Genomic DNA, 20464 nt, shown 5'->3' on the forward strand with positions numbered 1-20464 from the left:
TTTGTGCCGTTTGCAGTCAGAATCAAGCCAGTTGCAGGCTTGGTGTTTGTTTTACCTGATGCCCTCATGTGACAGGCGTTTCTGTTTGACCAGGTGCAGAGAAAGGACACAGGACTGGAGGTCAGCCAACCTGGCTTCCTGTTTGTCACCGGCTCCATGCGTGACCTTGGACCAGTCACCTAAATGCTCTGCCTCCATCGGACTGTGTAAAATGTGGGGCAGAGATAGACAGCCCTTTCCTTTTGGCTTCAATTGTTCCTATCAAGTAAAATTGATTAACATAGAGATCGTTAAGGGACCAAAGACCACACACCCGTCTGCTGGTCGTCCTTGTTTTCCTGTCACATTTGATCTCATCAGATCAAGAATCAGGAATGTGTTATTTGAATTTGGGAGACACACAATATTAAGAAGCAGAATTCAGGCATGCATTGCACAAAAAAGTGTTAATTGAGCTTATTTTTTGTCAGGATATGCGCTTCATGCTAGGATGCAGCTGTGAATAAAACAGGGGTGATCAGACAGTGCCATGTGGTGTGAGAAACACGACACAGAGGAGGAAGGTAAGAATAACGACAGCAAGAGGCTCCAGAGCAAGACGGCCTGGGTTCGACCCCTGACGGCACCTAATTGCCGGTGTAGCCTTATACACATTCTTTAATTTCTCTCATCTGTGAAACAGAGACCAAAATAGTTAAAAATAAATAAATAAACAAGAAGCAGACTCAGATATAGAGAAGAAACTAGTGGTCACCCGTGGTTGGAAGGGGTAGAATTTCCCAACTGTTGGGTGTCGGATAGACCACAAGGCTGTACTTACTGTACCGTGTGGGGAATACAGCCAATAGCTTGTGGAAAATGTAAATGGAAAATAACCTCTGACAAGTATATTAAGAATGTTAAAAATTAAAAAAAAAAATGGTATCTGTCTCAGGGTTGGCAGGGAGAATCAGTTGAGCTAATTCTTGTACAGGAGTTTAAACTGTGCTGCGCAGTGAGGCACACAGCGCTCATGGAGGTGATGGAGAGGTGCTGGGTGACAAAGGAGAAGGAAGAAACGGCACCTACGTGATTCAGGCCAGGGTTGGGGGACACAGCAATGCGGGATCCCCAGGGGGGTGACGTCAAACTGAAGCCCAAAGAATGAGCTGGAGTCAGTGGTGGAGAGTGGGGGTGAGGAGTCTCCCAGGAAGGGGGAATCTCATGTGCGAAGTCCCTCAGACAAGGGAGAATAGGAGTTGTGGGGGAACCAAGGAGTGGTGACAGGTGAGGCTGGGAGATCAGCCCAAGTCTGATACCAAAGGCTTTCTAACCCCCGTCTCCCACTCTGGAGCTAGAGCTGTATAACCCACCACACGATTTACCTGCTCAGCCATGTGAAAAGCACTGGAGGAATCCCGCCTTAGGGGCCACGTGGGCGCTGGGGGTTGGAGTTTGGTCAAGCGGGAGTTTTGTCTGAAGCTGCCAGGGACAGAAGGATCAGGGAGTGGGCTGGCTGTGTGCAGTCAGGCTCAGCCAGAGAAAGAGCCAGAGCAGCTGGAGTGGAAAACAAAGCCAAGAGGGCAGAGGGCAGCCAAGTAGACGCGGGAAGAAAGCAGGGAGAGAGAGAGCTCAAGGAGAAGAAGTCATGGGGCTCAAGACAAGTGACCAAGGAAGGCCTGAGTGCCAGCAGCCTGTGTGAAGGGTCCTGATCTCAGGGTCCGTGGGGGCACCAGGCGGCTTGACAGCCAAGGGTCTGGATGAATGCACGGCACCCTCACGCACTCACAAGGCCGGTCAAGGTGAGCTCGGGGAAGACCTCTGCACAGACTGGTACCTGTGCTCGAGCACTGCCCTCTCTTGCCCTGGTGGGATGAGGGACCTTTTACAGGGACTTTTAACCATCACCGCCAGGGTGTCTAGGAGCAAAGTGTTAGGAGAAACAGCTTTCAACAGCCTCTGCTCTAAAGCCAGAAGGTCTGCGATGACCACTGCACCTCCATCTCACGTACGTGTGAGTGTAGATTATAATGGAGCTGTTGGCTTATTTTTTTTTTTTGAGGATTATGTACAGCCACTTCATGCTTGTAACAGAGTGAGTCCTCTGTGTTATTAAATAGTTTGGTTTAGCTTTACCCACCTACAGAGGAAAGTTTATCTAAGCCTATATTCTAGGCTCCCTGTTGGCTGTTCAGAATATGAAGAGTATGGCATAGTCCCTGCCCATAAATGGCTTAGAGTCTAATGAGTAAATCAGGCAAGGGAATGGTGAGTTTTAGCGGCTGGGGCAGAGAGAAGCCAGTGATGCTGGAGAGGCTGGATGAGCTTGGTGAAGGGAAAAATGGGTTGGAAACAGACGTATAGATAGTAAATGCAGACTGACCTGTCCGAATGACTCACACTTCTAACAATGATCCAGGGAGGGAAGAGGGACAAATACTGACAAAAACAAGAACTACTGGGGACTTCCCTCATGGTCCAGTGGTTAAGAATCCATACTTCCAACTTAGGGGGCACGGGTTCGATCCCCAATCAGGGAACTGAGTTCCCATATGCTGCAAGGTCAAAAAATTTAAAACAAACAAACAAAAATAAGAACTGTGAAAATAAAGTGGTGATAAAGTTCTGAGAAGGTACTGCCATATCACCAACTCCTGGGCCACCTCTTAGAGAAGACCTCCTTCTCCATTATTAAAGGGAAAAAAGATGCTGACAGACATTGCTTTTGTGGCTCAGAAAAAATAAGTATTTCAGAGCATTACCAACAAGTTGCTACCGAGTCTCCTTTTCTTCCTGATATTCAGGCTTCTGGGTTTTTATTGTTCCCCATCGATTTACCATGCAATAAAAATAAGTATGAAAGGCAATGGATTTGTCCTATGGAAAAAAGAAGGTATCAGCGAGTTTCAAATACATTTAGGGTTTTATTTCTATTTGAATTTCATGTTTTAAAATGTGAATATATTAAGGGTTAGGATAATGATCATTCTAAGTGACTCCATCATCGAATCATTTAAAACAAGAACAACATTTTTGCCTACAAAGCAAAGTGAAAATGGAAGTAGCTACCACACTAATCAGAATAATTTAAGGCTACGTAACATGACTTTTTTTGTTTGTTTTTTGCCTTACAAGTAGCTGTGAAAAGAAGAGAAGCGAAAAGCAAAGGAGAAAAGGAAAGATACACCCATTTGAATGCAGAGTTCCAAAGAATAGCAAGGAGAGATAAGAAAGCCTTTCTCAGTGATCAGTGCAAAGAAATAGAAGAAAACAATAGAATGGGCAAGACTAGAGATCTCTTCAAGAAAATTAGAGATACCAAGGGAACATTTCATGCAAAGATGGGCTCGATAAAGGACAGAAATGGTATGGACCTAACAGAAGCAGAAGATATTAAGAAGAGATGGCAAGAATACACAGAAGAACTGTACAAAAAAGATCTTCACGACCCAGATAATCACGATGGTGTGATCACTGACCTAGAGCCAGACATCCTGGAATGTGAAGTCAAGTGGGCCTTAGAAAGCATCACGATGAACAAAGCTAGTGGAGGTGATGAAATAAATTCCAGTTGAGCTATTCCAAATCCTGAAAGATAATGCTGTGAAAGTGCTGCACTCAATATGCCAACAAATTTGGAAAACTCAGCAGTGGCCACAGGACTGGAAAAGGTCAGTTTTAATCCCAGTCAATGAAAGGCAATGCCAAAGAATATTCAAAATACTGCACAACTGCACTCATTTCACATGCTAGGAAAGTAATGCTCAAAATTCTCCAAGCCAGGCTTCAGCAATACATGAACCGTGAACTTCCAGATGTTCAAGCTGGTTTTAGAAAAGGCAGAGGAACCAGAGATCAAATTGCAAACATCTTCTAGATCATCAAAAAAGCAAGAGAGTTCCAGAAAAACATCTATTTCTGTTTTGTTGACTACGCCAAAGCCTTTGACTGTGTGGATCACAATAAACTGTGGAAAGTTCTGAAAGGGATGGGAATACCAAACCACCTGACCTGCCTCTTGAGAAATTTGTATGCAGGTCAGGAAGCAACAGTTAGAACTGGACATGGAACAACAGACTGGTTCCAAATGGGAAAAGAAGTACATCAAGGCTGTATATTGTCACCCTGTTTATTTAACTTATATGCAGAGTACATCATGAGAAACGCTGGGCTGGAGGAAGCACAAGCTGGAATCAAGATTGCTGGGAGAAATATCAATAACCTCAGATATGCAGATAACACTACCCTTATGGCAGAAAGTGAAGAGGAACTAAAAAGACTCTTGATGAAAGTGAAAGTGGAGAGTGAAAAAGTGGGCTTAAAGCTCAACATTCAGAATATTAAGATCATGGCATCTGGTCCCATTACTTCATGGGAAATAGGTGGGGAAACAGAGTCAGACTTTATTTTTGGGGCTCTAAAATCAGTGCAGATGGCAATTGCAGCCATGAAATTAAAAGACACTTACTCCTTGGAAGGAAAGTTATGACCAACCTAGACAGCATATTCAAAAGCAGAGACATTACTTTGCCAACAAAGGTCCATCTAGTCAAGGCTATGGTTTTTCCAGTGGTCATGTATGGATGTGAGAGTTGGACTGTGAAGAAAGCTGAGCGCCGAAGAATTGATGCTTTTGAACTGTGGTGTTGGAGAAGACTCTTGAGAGTCCCTTGGACTGCAAGGAGATCCAACCAGACCATTCTAAAGGAGATCAGTCGTGGGTGTTCACTGGAAGGACTGATGTTAAAGCTGAAACTCCAATACTTTGGCCACCTGATGTGAAGAGCTGACTCATTTGAAGAGACCCTGATGCTGGGAAAGATTGAAGGCAGGAGAAGAAGGGGACAACAGAGGATGAGATGCCTTGATGGCATCACCAACTCCATAGACATGAATTTGAGTAAACTCTGGGAGTTGGTGATGGACAGGGAGCCCTGACATGCTGAAGTCCATGGGGTCGCAAAGAGTCGGACATGACTGGGCGACTAAACTGAACTGACGGCAAAAACCACTACAATATTGTAAAGTAATTAGTCTCCAGTTAAAATAAATTAATTTACCAAAAAAAAGAAAGAGAGACGGATATGACTGAGTGACTAACATATTTGAAAAAAAATAGAAAATACTGACTGTTGTGCAGCCAGGGCACGGGCTGGACTGGAAAGAGCAGCAGGACTCGCTCGGGGAGCAGTCACACGGGAGGAGACGACGGTTTAGAAACAACAAAGCAAGGCTCTCAGCTACACAGTTCCTGGGAGCCAGCTGACGTCAGATCCCCCGAGAGCACCTCCAGCTACTCCCCGCCCTGGTCCAGCCTGACAAGAAAGACTGGTGTTTCCTCTCCAGCTACTGTGTGGACACGTCAGGAAGTGCCTCCACCAACCCACCCCCCAACCCCCACGCCTGGAAAACGAAGACGATCCTACTTATAAAACCTGGCAAAGGCTCTCTGACCAGGACAGGGCTTGGCAACTGGCTAAATGTTTTCTCTAAAGAACCAGACAGTAAATATTTTAGACTTTGTCAGTCACTTACCATGGCTCACATAGTTTCCTTTTTTTTTTTTTTGCTTGTTTAATGACCATTTTTAAATGAAAAAATAAATAAATAAAGTCTTGACTTGAGCAGTATAAAAACAATCCATGGGTGAGAGTGTGGGGATCCCTGGACAGGGACTTCTTTCCTTTCTTTTTTAAAAAAGAAAATAAACAGAGATCCTGAGAATTGTTCCAAAATTGCTAAGAAATATGACATGGAGTCATATCCAGTCTTTTTCTTTTAATTGAAGTATAGTTAATTTGCAATGTTTTGTTAGATTCTGCTGTACAGCAAAGTGACGTATGTACACACACCTTGTCTAATCTTCATTGATTTCCTGAGAGACAGGCAGTTAAATACTCTGCGATGCACTGCCAACTCCCACAGGAACAAGAGAAAGGGCTCAAGCATTCTGAGACCACAGGTATCAGATGTTCTTTACGTCTTTGTGAACTCACCACCATCATGAGTTTTAAGAGGATGCCTTTTCCATAATCGAAAAGTCTAACTATTGCAATCAATGAATGGTTTGTAATACTAATGAACTGTAAGAAAAACCAAAAAAATCTGAAAAATACATAGTTTCATCTGTTTTTGTTTTCACCAGAAACACAAACCATGATGCTGCACATACTTTTGACCTGAGTTGAATTGAGGATTTTACCCAAGTAGTTAACAAGAATGAAAGACTGAATATACAAATGAGTAATGGCCAGGTCGTACATAAAAATAGAACTCTGACCCAAACTCTGCTGCAACCAGCCCAGGAAACCAAACGTTTATCTACAGTAATCAGCCCAGGAAACCAGCCCGCTATAAATCAGACTTGCAGTAAGTCAGACTCCTGTATCTAATAACAATCCAGAAAGCCCAACAATAACCCCTAAAACAATCCACCCCAATTGGCCAGAATTTGATTAATAACTGAGAACTTCCCTAATTTTTGCCCCTGTTTCCAACTTGTTGAGGCCCATTACATCCAATTAAACAGGATGCCCCCTTCTAGTTTCCCCACAGCAATACCTTCCAATCAAGACATACCTGTAGCTTTTCCTATTTTCCACTATAAAGCTTTTCTACCCCTCTCCTTGACTTCGGCGCTCTCCCAAACACAAGTGATGGTGACTAATTCACGTACTCTAGTAAGTTCTGAGTAAATACCCTTTGATTTTCTCCTTTGGTTAGCCTTCACCTATTTCCACAAGGCTACACCCTCTTCTTCTGTTTTGCATATTTAAATCATAAAATTTCACCAACTTTAAGGCCCCAATTCATGATTACAAAGAATTTAAAGGTAGCTAATAACACAGGGGAGCTTTTTATTAAATATTTGAGATGCTAAAGTTATAAGTGAGGAAAGTAAGCTACAGAGACTGTTTTGTTACAATGTTCCTTCCAGGACATGACACTGACTGCCTGAAGGTGGGGCCATTTCACAAGGGGCTGGGCTGAAATGCTCTGTGAAATAGAACACAGAACCAAATGAACTGGTGGAACAAAATTTGCTTTGCTAAGTATCTACTATGTGCCCAGGGCTACAGCAGATATAACGAGACATACAAAGAAACTTGAAGAGTCATTGGAGAAGCTCATTCACAAAAATTTAGGAACTTACATAAGTTGCACCAAAAAGGTTAGGTTAAGGTTAAGTCACTTCAGTCATGTCCGACTCTGTGTGACCCCATAGACGGCAGCCCATCAGGCTCCCCTGTCCATGGGACTCTCCAGACAAGAACACTGGAGTAGGTTGCCATTTTCTTCTCCAGCAAATTATAAAACATGTTATTTCCAAATTGTGTTCCAAAGAATAGCTGCTAAGGGAAAAAAGAAATTTCTATCACAAAAGCATTCAGAAATTAAAACTCCAACAAGAGATTGTGTAGATAGCAACAAACTGATCCTGAAGTTTATAGAGAGGGGAAAGACTCAGTAGTCAATACATGGTTGACAGAGAAGAACAAAGTTGGAGAACTGAGACCACTCAACTCCAAGACTTACCATAAAGCTATTGTAGTCAAGGCAGCATGATATTGGTGAAGAACAGACAAATAAATCAATGGGACAGAATAGAGAGACCCGAAATATTCCCCCATAAATATAATCAACTGATCTCTGACAAAAAGAGCAAATTCGAAACAATGAAACGAAGATAATCTTTTTAACAAATGGTGCTGAAACAATTGGACATCCACGTGTAAAAAATGAATCTAGGCATAACTTATATACTTTGCACAAAAATTAACTCAAAATGGATCATAAAACTAAATGTAAAACTCAAAACTATTTAATTCCCAGAAGACAACATAGGAGAAAACCTAGATGATCTTGAGCATGGTGATGATATTTTAGACACAACAACAAAGGAACAACCCATGAAAGAAATTATTTATAAGCTGGGCCTTGTTATAATTAAAACCTTCTGCTCTGAAAAAGACAAGTGTCAAAAGACTGATAAGGCAAGCCTCATACTGGGAGACAAATACTTGCAAAAGACACATCTGATCAGTTAAGTTCAGTTGCTCAGTCGTGTCTGACTCTTTGTGACCCCATGCACCAGGCTTCCCTGTCCATCACCAACTCCTGGAATTCATGTTCATAGAGATGATTATGCCATCCAATCATTTCATCCTCTGTCATCCCCTTCTCCTCCTGCCTTCAATCTTTCCCAGCATCAGGGTCTTTACTAATGAGTCAGTTCTTTGCATCAGGCGGCCAAAGTATTGGAGCTTCAGCTTCAGCATCAGTCCTTCCAATGAATATTCAGGACTGATTTCCTTTAGAATTGACTGGTTTGATCTCCTTGCAGTCCAAGGGATTCTCAAGAGTCTTCTCCAACACCATAGTTTAAAAGCATACATTCTTTGGAGCTCAGCTTTCTTTATGGTCCAACTCTTATATCCATACATGACTACTGAAAAAACTATAGCTTTGACTAGACAGACCTTTGTTGACAAAGTAATGAATGTCTCTGCTTTTTAATATGTTGTCTAGGTTGGTCATAGCTTTTCTTCCAAGAAGCAAGCGTTTTTCTGGTAAAGGACCATTATTCCAAAACACAAAGAATAAAAATCCTTAACTTTTAAAAACAAGAAAATAAACAACCAGATTAAAAATGAGCCAAAGACTTTAACAGACATTTCACCAAAGGAAAAAAAAAAAAAAAACAGATACAAATAAACCATCTGGAAAGATACTTCTCTCAGATGTCATCATGGAAATGCAAATTAAAACAGTATGATATTACTATATACCTGTTAGAATGGCCAAAATTGAGAACACTGACAAATCAAATGCTGGTGAGGAGATGGGGCAACAGGAACTCTCATCATTGCTAGTGGAAATATGAAATGGTACCACTACTTGAAAATAACCCCATTGGTATCTGGATGCCTCAAGTGCAAGTCGAGAATGGAAGACAAGAAGAAACTCATTGTCCATGTGGACAACACCTTGTTTTTAGTTTCTGAATAAGGATCCACCCAAAATTGGTGACCTTGAGAATGTCAAAACATTCCCTGCTATCAGGGAATGTTTAACCAGGACCATGTAGACCAGTTGCATCAAGATGCTTCCATACTGGATACTCAGAGAAGAAATTCATGCATTGGCACAAGGTAGAGAGGTGGCTGGCTTCCTCTTTACATAAAAATCAGTTTTATTCATTAAGGTAGGTTCTCATAGTGTTACCAGTTAATATAGATGACATGATATTCTGTATAGGAAATCCTAAAGATGTCACCAGAAAACTACTAGAGCTCATCAATGAATTTGGTAAAGTTACAGGACATAAAATTAATACACAGCAATCTGTTGCATTTCTACAACAATGACGTATCAGAAAGAGAAATAAGGAAACAATTGCATTTATCATCACAACAAAATGAAGAAAATACCTAGGAATAAACCTAACTAAGGAAGTAAAACTTTATGCTCTGGAAGCCATAAGATGTTGATTAAAGAAATTGAAGTTGATACAAACAAATGAAAAGATATACCCTGTTCTTGGGTTGAAGGAATCAATATTGTTAAAATGACTATATTATTCAAGGCAATCTACAGATTCAGTGCAATCCCTGTGAAAATACTAATAGCATTTTTCACAGAACTAAAAGAAATAATTTTAAAATTTGTATGGAGGCACAAAGACTCCAAATAGCCAAAACAATGTTGAGAAAGAAGAACAGAGCTGGAGGAATCATGGTCCCTGAGTTCAGACTATACTAAAAAGCTACAGCACTCAAAACAGAATGGTACTGGCAAAAAAAAAAGAAATACACATACATCAATGGGACAGAAAATAAGCTCAAAAATAAACACACACACGTATGGTCAATTAATCTACAAGAACATACAATGAAGAAAAGTGTCACTTCAGCAAGTGGTGCTGGGCAGCTACATGTCAAAGAATGAAATTAGAACCACAAATACCTACACAAAAATAAACTCAAAGTGGATTCAAGACCTAAATGTAGACCAGATACTGTAAAACTCCTAGAAGAAAATGTGTGCAGCATACTCTAATAGAAACCACAGAAATATTTTTTTATCCATCCCCTAAAGTACAAAAAATAAAAGCAAAAAATATACAAATGGGACTTAATATAAACTCTAAAGCCTTTGCACAGCAAAGGAAACCACTGACAAAAAGAAAAGACAACCCACTGAATAGGAGAAAATATTTGCAAATGGTATGACTGATAAGGGGTTAATACAAACAGTTAATACAATGCAACATAAAAAAAAAAAACAACCTGATTCAAAAATAGGCAGAAGAACTGAATAGACATTTTTCCAAAGAGGAAATGCAGATGACCAACAGGCAAATGAAAGATTGCTCAACATCACTAATCATCAGAGAATAGATGCAAGTCAAAAGCACAGTGCGATAGAACCTCATACCTGTCAGAATGGCTATCCTCAAAAAGATCACTAGTAACCAATGTGGCAAAGATATGGAGAAAAGGGAACCCTTGTATCCTGTCGATAAGAATGTAAATTGGTGGAATTTCCATCATGGAAAACAGCATGGAGATTTCTTCACAAATTCAAAATAGAACTGCACGTGATCCAGAAATTCCACATCTGGGAATATATATGGAAAAAGACAGAAACATTAATTCAAGAAGACACATGCCCTGCAATATTCACGACAGCTTTATTTACAATTGCTGAGATATGGAAGCAACCTAAGTGTCCATCAACAAATAAATGGATAAATAAAATGTGGTATATACATACTGTGGAATACTACTCAGCCACTAAAAAGGATGAAACTTTGCCATTTGCAGCAACGCGGATGGATCTGGAGAATGTTATGCTAAGTAAAGAACGTCAGAGAAAGACAAATACAGCACTGTATCACTTATATGTGGAATCTAAGAAATACAACAACCTAATGCACATAACAAAAATGAAGCAGACTCACTCACAGATACAGAGAACAAGCTAGTGGTTACGAGAGGCAGGTAAGGGGGACCAAAGCAGGAGGTACAAGCGATTGGATGTAAGACAGGCTCAATGATGTCCTGTGCAAATGGGGAATAAAGCCAATATTTTACGATAGGGATAAATACAGTGTAACCTTTAAAACTGTATAGAAAGTTTTAAAAAAAAAGATAATAAAATAAGTGTACCTGTTGTTGTTTACTTGCTAAGTCATGTCTAACTTTTTGTGACCCCATGGAGTGTAGCCCACCAGGCTCCTCTGTCCATGGGATTTCTAGGCAACAATAATGGAGCGGGTTGCCATTTCCTTCTCCAGGGCAGCTTCCTGACCCAGGGATCGTACTCCAGCCTTCAGCATTGCAGGCGAATTCTTTACCGCTGAGCCACTAGGGAAGCCCACAAATGTATGCCATAGAGTAAGGTGCTACAGTTTCTTCCTGGAATGCTACGAGTTCAATCTGCTACCTGATAGCTGTAAGAGAGCAAATGAGGAAGTTCCTCTGGGGGTATTTGCATTATGAGTGTCTTTCTGGCATGCTACAGGCATGAGAGTTCTGTTTCTGCTTCATTTATTTTACAACTGAAAGAAAAGTAGACCAAGAAGGTTGTTTCATCAAAGTCATATCCAAAGAATAAATCCACTGGCAAGTTTTGAGAGATGTCTAACAGATGTCAAAAAAAAAAAAAAAAAAACAACAACAACTAAACATTTCAAGCTGTTACAGAGGTCCTGGAATTCTAGTTCAGTTAGTTCTCTTGAGAGACCTTTTTAAATATATTTTTTAATATTTAGAACTTATTTTGTAAAGATGTAAGTTCTCTGAAAACTTATTACACATACAGCATAATTTATAATCAACACAGAGATTTTAAAAGTAGGTTAACATTTTACGGAACAGAGTTTGGATTCTGTGACGGCAATGTGTTTTGGGAACACCAAAATACTAATAAAATGGTTTACATCTTCCTAGTGATTGCTAACATTTCTTTGTGTATACTACTTGCTAGTCAAGGTGTTTGTTTTTTTTTAAATATGTGCAATTAATATCTGTTGTGCTTGTTGCTCAGTCCTGTGCGACTCTTTGCAACCCCGTGGACTACAGCATGCCAGGCCTTCCTGTCCCTAATATTTATTTAAGAGCAATTACATCCTAGGCAATAGAACAGAACAAATGTTCAGCTCTCATGGAGATCACCTTTCAGTTAGGAAAACAGACAATAAGTAAATTATAACTTAAAAGATGATAAAGGTTAGAAAAGAGTAAGTTATAGGAGGACAATAATGACTCCTGGGTTCAGAGGGGCAGAGAGGTGAAATTTCAAATAGTGATCAGAAAAGTCCTCATTGAGAAGGTGACATTTGGCAAAGACTTGATACGGGAGGTAAAGATGCTTATCTTACAGCCATTATCACATTTAACTCATTCTACATCTAGATATTACGATTATCTCCAATTTAGATATTCCGATTATCTCCATTTTATACATGAGGAAAGGAAAACAGAGAAGCTACATATCTGACTCAGATCACGAAACAGTGGGCAAAGCCAACATTTCAGCTATGGAAATGTGGTCTATTTTAAAGCCAGAACTTTAACCACCGCCATCGGACAGTGCCTCCTAGAGATCAGGAAACTGGCTGACCCCCTCACTGTCTCTCAGCTCCAAACAGATCCTTCTGTGTTCTCCTGTTGGGGATGTGAAGGTTGAGATTCTTCAAACCACAATTTTCCTTTGCCAGATGACTTTGCTTATTGTCGTTCAGTCACTCAGCCATGTCTAACTATGTGACCCCGTGTTTGTCATGCTTGTGACCCCGTGAACCACAGCTCGCCAGGCTTCCCTCTCCTTCACTGTCTCTCGGAGTGAAGCTCAAACTCACGTCCATTGAGTCAATGATGCCATCCAACCATCTCATCCTCTGTTGCCCCCTTTACAGATGCTGCCAAACGCAGGATCTCGAAAGAAGCTGGAAGCCCCAGAAGGAAGCAGGGACCTAGTTCTTCACCCCAGCAACAGCACTTCACCATGGCAGCAACAGCCTTAGTTACAGTCTGCATCCCTATTTCATGGTTCCAGGACTAGTGGTGTGCAGAAAACTGATTCTCCAGAAAAAAATAAATAGCATTGGCCTATTTCTGTTGTATAAATACACCATCATGGGTGACCTCAAGCTACTAAAATTTCAACAATTGGCTTAAAAAATTCCTGGAAATGTAATAGTTGGCTCTCCTAACCCCCTGCTAGCCACCTCTAGCCCACCCTTGGCAGGAACAGACTCTCGTTATCCCCTCAGGTGTCCCACAAGCATCCAGACAACACTCCTCTTCAGCGTCTGAGTCCCAGCTCCTCAGGAACACCTTTAATTTCCTCATTTCTAACCACAGTGTCCCTCCATATCCATGTGTTCTGCATCCAATGATTCAATCACCTGCAGATGAGAAACATTAAGAAAAAAAATTGCAGAAAGTTCCAGAAAGGAAAACTAGAATGTGCAGTACCAGCAACTATTTACATAGAATTTACATTGTATCTATAACTATTTACATAGCATTTACATTGTATTTACAACTATTTACATAGTATTTACATCGCCTTAGGTATTATAAGTAATCTGGAGAGGAGTTAAAGTACGCAGGAGAGTGTGTGTATGTTATGTGCAAATACTAATGCCATCTTTTTTTTTTTTTTTTTTAAAAAACTAGGCTGCCTCCACCTTCACCTGCTTAGGAACAGGCCCTTGCTCCTTCCCATCCCCTGCAGGCCTTGCTTTCTTTGGCATCGCTGTCTTCAAGACAAGGCAGTGAGGACATGCAAACCGGATTCAAACCACTTGCGCGCGGCCTCCAGCGTAACGGCCGGCTACGCGAGCTGGGGGCGGGGCGGCGCGGCGCAGCACGGCGCGCGCATGCTCGGAGCGACCCCTCCTGCTCTGAGCCTGCCTCCCGACTGTCTAATGCCATCTTATATGAGGCAGTTGAGCATCCAGGAACTTGGTATCTACGGGGGTTTTGGAACCATTCTCCATTTCAGTTCAGTTGCTCAGTCGTGTCCAACTCTTTGCAACCCCATGGACTGCAACACACCAGGCCTTCCTGTCCATCACCAACTCCAGGAGTTTACTCAAATGTATGTCCATTGAGTCGGTGATGCCATTCAACCATCTCATCCTCTGTCGTCCCCTTCTCCCCCCACCTTCAATCTTTCCCAGCATCAGGGTCTTTTCAAATGAGTCAGCTCTTCCCATCAGGTGACCAAAGTATTGGAGTTTCAGCTTCAGCATCAGCCCTTCCAATGAATATTCAGGACTGATTTCCTTTAGGATGGACTGGTTGGATCTCCTTGCAGTCCAAGGGACTCTCAAGAGTCTTCTCCAATACCACAGTTTAAAAGAATCAATTCTTCTGTGCTCAGCTTTCTTTATAGTCCAACTCTCACATCCATACAGATACCCAATTTTTGCTGTGCTCCACAGCCCTTGGGGTGATTGCTGCTTCCTGCACTTACCACCTTTAGGGCCTCAGTGTTTCCATTTTGTTTTCTTAACACTCCAATACCTGCTTTAACCAGTCTTCCATAGTGGTGTGTGCGTGCATGCTAAGTCCCTTCAGCCGTGTCCAACTCTTTGTGACCCTGTGGACTATAGCCTGCCAGGCTCCTCTGTCCATGGGATTCTCCAGGCAAGAATACTGAGGTGGGTTGCCATGCCTTTCTCCAGGGGATCTTCCCCACCCAGGGATCAAACCCAGGTCTCCTGCACTTCCTGCATTACAGGTGGATTCCTTACCACTGAGCCACTGGGAAAGCCCTCGGTAAGTGGATACTTGTTGTTAAAATAATTAATGTAATTTCTCTTTTCCTGTCTGGAAACTGACAAATGTTCTGCCAATTTCATCCTTTAAAGATTTTTTTTTTTTTTTTTTACATATTTCCCCAATCAGATTTTCCCTTATGCCACACTGCCTTTAAATTCACGGGTCCTCTGGCCTAAAATCGCATCCCTTGGCTCCCCAATCCCATCAGTTCCTTCTCAGAACTCAACAGCAGTATATCTGCTGTGTTATGAATGTTCTTCCCTTGGTGGTAAGAGTCTTGAAAATAGGGACTCTGCCTTCTTATCTGTGCTGCATCCCTGTATTCTCAAAGTGCTGAGCACAATTCCTAGAATATCATTGTATTAGAGAAATAGAACCAATAAGATGTAGGAGATATATGTATTATAAGGAACTGGCTTATATAATTATGGAGGATGGCAAGTCTCAATGTCTGCAGGGTGAATTGGCAAGCTGGAGACACAGGAGAATCAATGGCTCTTTCCCAAAGGCTCTCAGGAGCAAGACCCAGGAAGAGACTAAGTCTCGGGTCAAGTCCAAAGACAGGGAACATTTTCTTGTGTTTTGGAGAGGCCTTTTTCTTGTGTTTTGGAGAGGCCCTCTTGTGTTTGGCCTTTTTGTTCTTTTCAGGCCTTCAACTCATTAGACAGGTCTATCCATATTAGGGAGGGCAGTGGTCTTTACTCAGACTGATTTAAACGTTAATCTCACCTCAAAACCCATTCATATAAACACTGAGATGAATTTGGAATCCATTATCTAGACGCCTCTATCATAGCTCAGTTGGTAAAGAATCTGCCTGCAATGCAGGAGACCCAGATTCGATTCCTGGGTCGGGAAGATCCCCTGGAGAAGGAAATGGCAACCCACTCCAGTATTCTTGCCTGGAGAATCCCATGGACAGAAGAGCCTGGCAGGCTATAATCCATGGGGTTGCAAGAGTCAGACATGACTTAGCAATGATTACTGATTAGTGATGGATGCCGCCAGTCAAGGTGACTCACAAAATTGACCATCTCAATTGTGGAAGTTCACTATGCAGTAGTTAAAAATGTAGGTCTGGTATGGAATGGTATGGTCAGACCAGAGTGACCTGGATTCTAATCTGAGTCCACCCCTTTATAGCCTCTATGACTTGGGGTGTGTGACTAGACTCCCTGATGCTTGTTTCCTCATTTGTAAAGTGGGAAGGGTTGTGTCTGCCCACAAGGACCGTTGTGAGAATTAAAATTGCTCATGGTAAGTGCCTAACTCATCTTCTAGACCAGTGTAAATAATTTACCTGTGTGCCCTCATCATGTGGAAGGGAACACACTGGATAATCTGTATGCTGGGTGGTCACACACCACCTTCTCTAGGGCTCCTGGCTGAGTGTGCAATTACTCTCAGTGAAGTGAAAGTGAAGTTGCTTAGTCATGTCTGACTCTTTGTGACCCCATGGACTGTAGCCCACCAGGCTCCTCCGTCCATGGGATTCTCCAGGCAAGAATACTAGAGTGGGTGCCATTTCCTTCTCCAGGGGATCTTCCTGACCCAGGGATCGAACCCAGGTCTCCCACATTGCAGGCAGACGCTTTAACCTCTGAGCCATTAGGGAAGCCCATACCAGACTATAAAGGAAGCTGAGCGCCGAAGAATTGATGCTTTTGAACTGTGGTATTGGAGAAGACTCTTGAGAGTCCCTTGGACTGCAAGGAGATCCAACCAGTCTATCCTAAAGGTAATCAGTCCTAGGTGTTCTTTGGAAGGACTGATGTTGAAGCTGAAACTCCAATACTTTGGCCACCTGATGCAAAGAGCTGACTCATTTGAAAAGACCCTGATGCTGGGAAAGACTGAAGGTAGGAGGAGAAGGGGATGACAGAGGATGAGATGGTTATGGCATCACTGACTCAATGGACATGAGTTTGGGTAAACTCCTGGAGTTGGTGATGGACAGGGAGGCCTGGTGTGCTGCAGTCCATGAGATCGTAGTCTCTGAGTAACTGAGTTACTCAGTTACTCAGTCACTGAGTAACTGAACTGAACTGAACTGAACTGAGACTAATAAGCCAGATTTCTGGGTGCCTGAGATGAAAGAAATTTTTTCAGATTGATCTTTTTGGATACCAGGAAACGTTGCACCCTAGAGAAAAAATAGATTTCTACCAGACAGGTGGGGTGGAGGAGAGAACCTGGTTCTCTACTTAGGATGGAGTCATTCAAGGTCTTAGGAAACCACAGACCTGAGAAATGGTACACAGGCTGAAGTTTCTGATCAAAATAGATCAAAAAGTTCTGCTAGACCAGAATCTGGGAAAGATGGAAGGCAAAAAGAGAAGAGGGCAGAAGAGGATGAGATGGTGAGACAGCATGACCTACTCAATGGACACGAATCTGGGCAAACTCCAGGAGTTGGTGATGGACAGGGAGGCCTGGCGTGCTGCAGTCTATGGGGTTGCAAAGAGCCAGACATGACTTAGCGACTGAACAATGACGGTATATCAGCAACAGCCCAACCTGAGTCAGTGGCTCTCAGTCCCACCTTTGACCTGGTAAGTGTCCTCAGGTGCCACAGACACAAGACACACACTCCTCCCCTGCCGTTCCCTTGACAGTGAGAGAAGTGAGTGGGTTCCTGGCCCCTGGTTCTCCTCACCGACCCCCACCCACCCCCCATGGATTCAGGACAGGTTCATTTTCTCTTGCCCTTGTTCCTTCTTTTGGGACTTTCTGCTCATTCTCTTTAGAAGCAGACCCAAGTCCAATCATATCACAGCAGCTCAGCTGTCTGGCCTTGTTGGGTAAATTGCTTTATTTTCTAGATCCTCAGTTCTTTGTTTTGCAAAGTACGAGAAACATTACATACCTCTCTACCCTTTATTAACACCTGGAATGTACTGAGTTCCTCCCCTGTCCTAGGCCCAGCAATCATCTTAACAGCTCTAGGAGGGACAGCTTCAAGTCATCCATGGACCTGACCTCAGAAAGGCCATCACATTTGGACATGGTGCTCTCATTTTCAATCAGTACTAGGCCCTGCAAATACTGCAGCCAGTCTTGGGCATAAGGAACAGAAATTTCCCTTATCCTCCTTTTGAAAGTGAAAAAATGAAATTGTTAGTGGTTCTATCACGTCCGACTCTTTGCAACCCCGTGGACTGTAGCCCGCTAGGCTCCTCTGCCCACAGGACTCTCCAGGTAAGAATATTGGAGTGGGTAGTTGTTCCCTTCTCCAAGGGAATCTTCCAGTCACAGGGACTGAAGCCAGGTCTCCCACATTGCAGGCAGGTTCTTTATCATATGAACCACCAGGGAAGCCCCCTAATTGAGGCAACCCGGTGGACTGAAGCCCACCAGGATCCTCTATCTTCCTTTTACAGATGAATAAACCATGGCACAGAAAGTTTCAGTTACATGTCCAAGGTCACACAGCTAGTAACTGGCAGAAGAAGGAAGTCTCCTTCAGAGTCATTTTTTTTTCTTTTGTTTTTAAGGTTTTTTAAATTTTCTTGTGGTGAAAATCACACAATATAAAACCTCCTATTAATATTTTAACCATATGAAACCACATTTCAGCAGCACCAAGTCCACTCAGATTGTTGTGTAAATTCTCACTCTCATCCAATCCCTGAATTTTTCACTTTCCTAAACCGAAACTCGGTTCCCATTAAACAGTAAGTCCCCATCACTCCTCTCAACCACCACCCCCCAGCCCCAGGCCCTGGTATCTACCAGTGCACTTTCTGACACTATGAATTTGACTATTCTAGATACCTCGTAGAAGTGGAATCAAATAGTATTTGTCTGCACCTACTGTATATTGGAATGCAGTTTTAGGGTCAACTTAATATATCAGGCCCAGGTTGTTAACTACTTCTGAAGAGTGCCTAAGAAAGAGAACTCTGTAAAAGCCGTTAGTGCTTCATGAATCCGAGTCAGCTGCTGTGATTGGACCGAGGGGCCTGCTACAATAAAGGCACTACCCTAGAACTTGGGTTGAAGACCCACCTGTACCTATACCTACTGACTCTGCCATGCCTGGTGCTGGCAGCTGGATGACAAAGCAATGGTCAGGAGGAAGTGAGTGAAGTGAAAGTCAGCCATGTCTGACTCTTTGGGACCCCATGGACTATACAGCCCATGGAATTCTCCAGGCCAGAATACTGGAGTGGGTAGCTGTTCCCTTCTCCAGGGGATCTTCCCAACCCAGGGATTGAACCCAGTTCTCCTGCATTGCAGCCAGATTCTTTACCATCTGAGTCACCAGGGAAGCCCACGGGCAAGTCTTTTAGTTTAGCTAGGTGTCCCTGGATCGGTCCTCTACACACTCACTGAATCACCAAGAAATCTCCTGAAAAGGCGCCCAGACTGATTCAGGAGGGCAGGGCCTGAGACCCTGCATCGTCACTAAGTCCCAGACAGTGCAGATGCTGCTGGTCTTCGGACCACATCTAGAGCAGCGCAGTCTTAGAAAATGGCCATTTTAAGCTCCAGGCCACTAGATAGGTTAAGTTTTATTGTGTAAATGTAAAGAAAAATGCCAGCTTGCTATTTCTGGGAAGTACAGATCAGATCAGATCAGATCAGTTGCTCAGTCGTGTCCGACTCTTTGCGACCCCATGAATTGCAGCATGCCAGTCCTCCCTGTCCCTCACCAACGCATCCCTTCAAGCAAAACCCGAAAGATCCAGGATTATCACTGCAAAGAGAATGATTGGGAAGAAAGAGAAGCTGAACATTTTCATTGACAAGATTAATTTCTTTTTCATAAAGTTTGGCATGATTTTAGGAATGACCAGAAGCCCCAGGTGGGTCTCATCTCCTTCTTGCCTTTTTCCAGGGCATCTGAAATTCCCATGATGAGGAAAAAACTACTGTGTATTATTAAGGCAACATTTCCTCAAGAATATCCCACTCAAGACAGTTGTTCCAAAGTGTTAATTCATGCTACAAAAATGATTGTTCTGTGATCTAATTAATTAAGGGAACACTGACTCAACAATAAAGTTGAACACCTGACTATGAGAATCCTCAGAGTGTGTCCGCTGTGATTAACTGGGATAGGAACATGACACACAGCATCTCCTAATCTTGTTTGACTATATAAAACCTCTTTTTACCTTTTGGATCCCTCCTTTTCTTTATTAGCAATTAAATAAACACACCAATTACATCAAGGAAATGCTGGGGGTAGGGATACTCCTTATTTGTTTCAGCAGAGGATTTTTTTTTTAAGTATTCAATATGAGTGGAGGAGGGCATGGCAACCCACTCCATTATGCTTGCCTTGAGACTCCCATGGATGAAGGAGCCTGGTGGGCTACAGTCCATGGGGTTGCAAAGAGTCCGACATGACCGATGAGACTTCCAGCGCAGACACCTGGGTGGCAGGGTGGTAGAGTGAACCCTCATATACTACTGATGTGTATTGAAATTAGTATAAGCTTCTTGCAAAGCGCTTTGCAAGAATGAAGGAAAAACAATAAGAATACTTATAAACTTATAAAGTGAAAGTGAAGTCACTCAGTCATGCCCCAATCTTTGAGACCCCATGGATAGTAGCCTGCACCAAGCTCCTCGGTCCATGGGATTTTCAAGGCAAGAAGTACTGGAGTGAGTTGCCATTTCCTTCTCCAGAGAATCTTCCCAACCCAGGGAACGAACCCAGGTCTCTCACATTGTAGACA

The 20464-nt window shown here is 42.6% G+C and overlaps 2 long non-coding RNA genes across 2 annotated transcripts; one reads left to right on the forward strand and one right to left on the reverse strand.

The window, feature by feature from the left end:
* Positions 1-781: 781 nt before the first annotated feature.
* Positions 782-13097, forward strand: LOC112447127 (uncharacterized). Its single transcript, XR_003035226.2, has 2 exons — positions 782-1781; positions 12902-13097. It is a non-coding gene; the product is annotated as an uncharacterized lncRNA (long non-coding RNA).
* LOC112447128 (uncharacterized) lies at positions 12498-13876 on the reverse strand. The gene is made up of 2 exons (XR_003035227.2): positions 13685-13876; positions 12498-13393 (listed from the first exon to the last, which is right to left on the reverse strand). It is a non-coding gene; the product is annotated as an uncharacterized lncRNA (long non-coding RNA).
* Between the last annotated feature and the right edge of the window lie 6588 nt (positions 13877-20464).

Source organism: Bos taurus, chromosome 6 (assembly GCF_002263795.3).
Source record: "Bos taurus isolate L1 Dominette 01449 registration number 42190680 breed Hereford chromosome 6, ARS-UCD2.0, whole genome shotgun sequence".
NCBI classification, from domain to species: Eukaryota; Metazoa; Chordata; class Mammalia; order Artiodactyla; family Bovidae; genus Bos; species Bos taurus.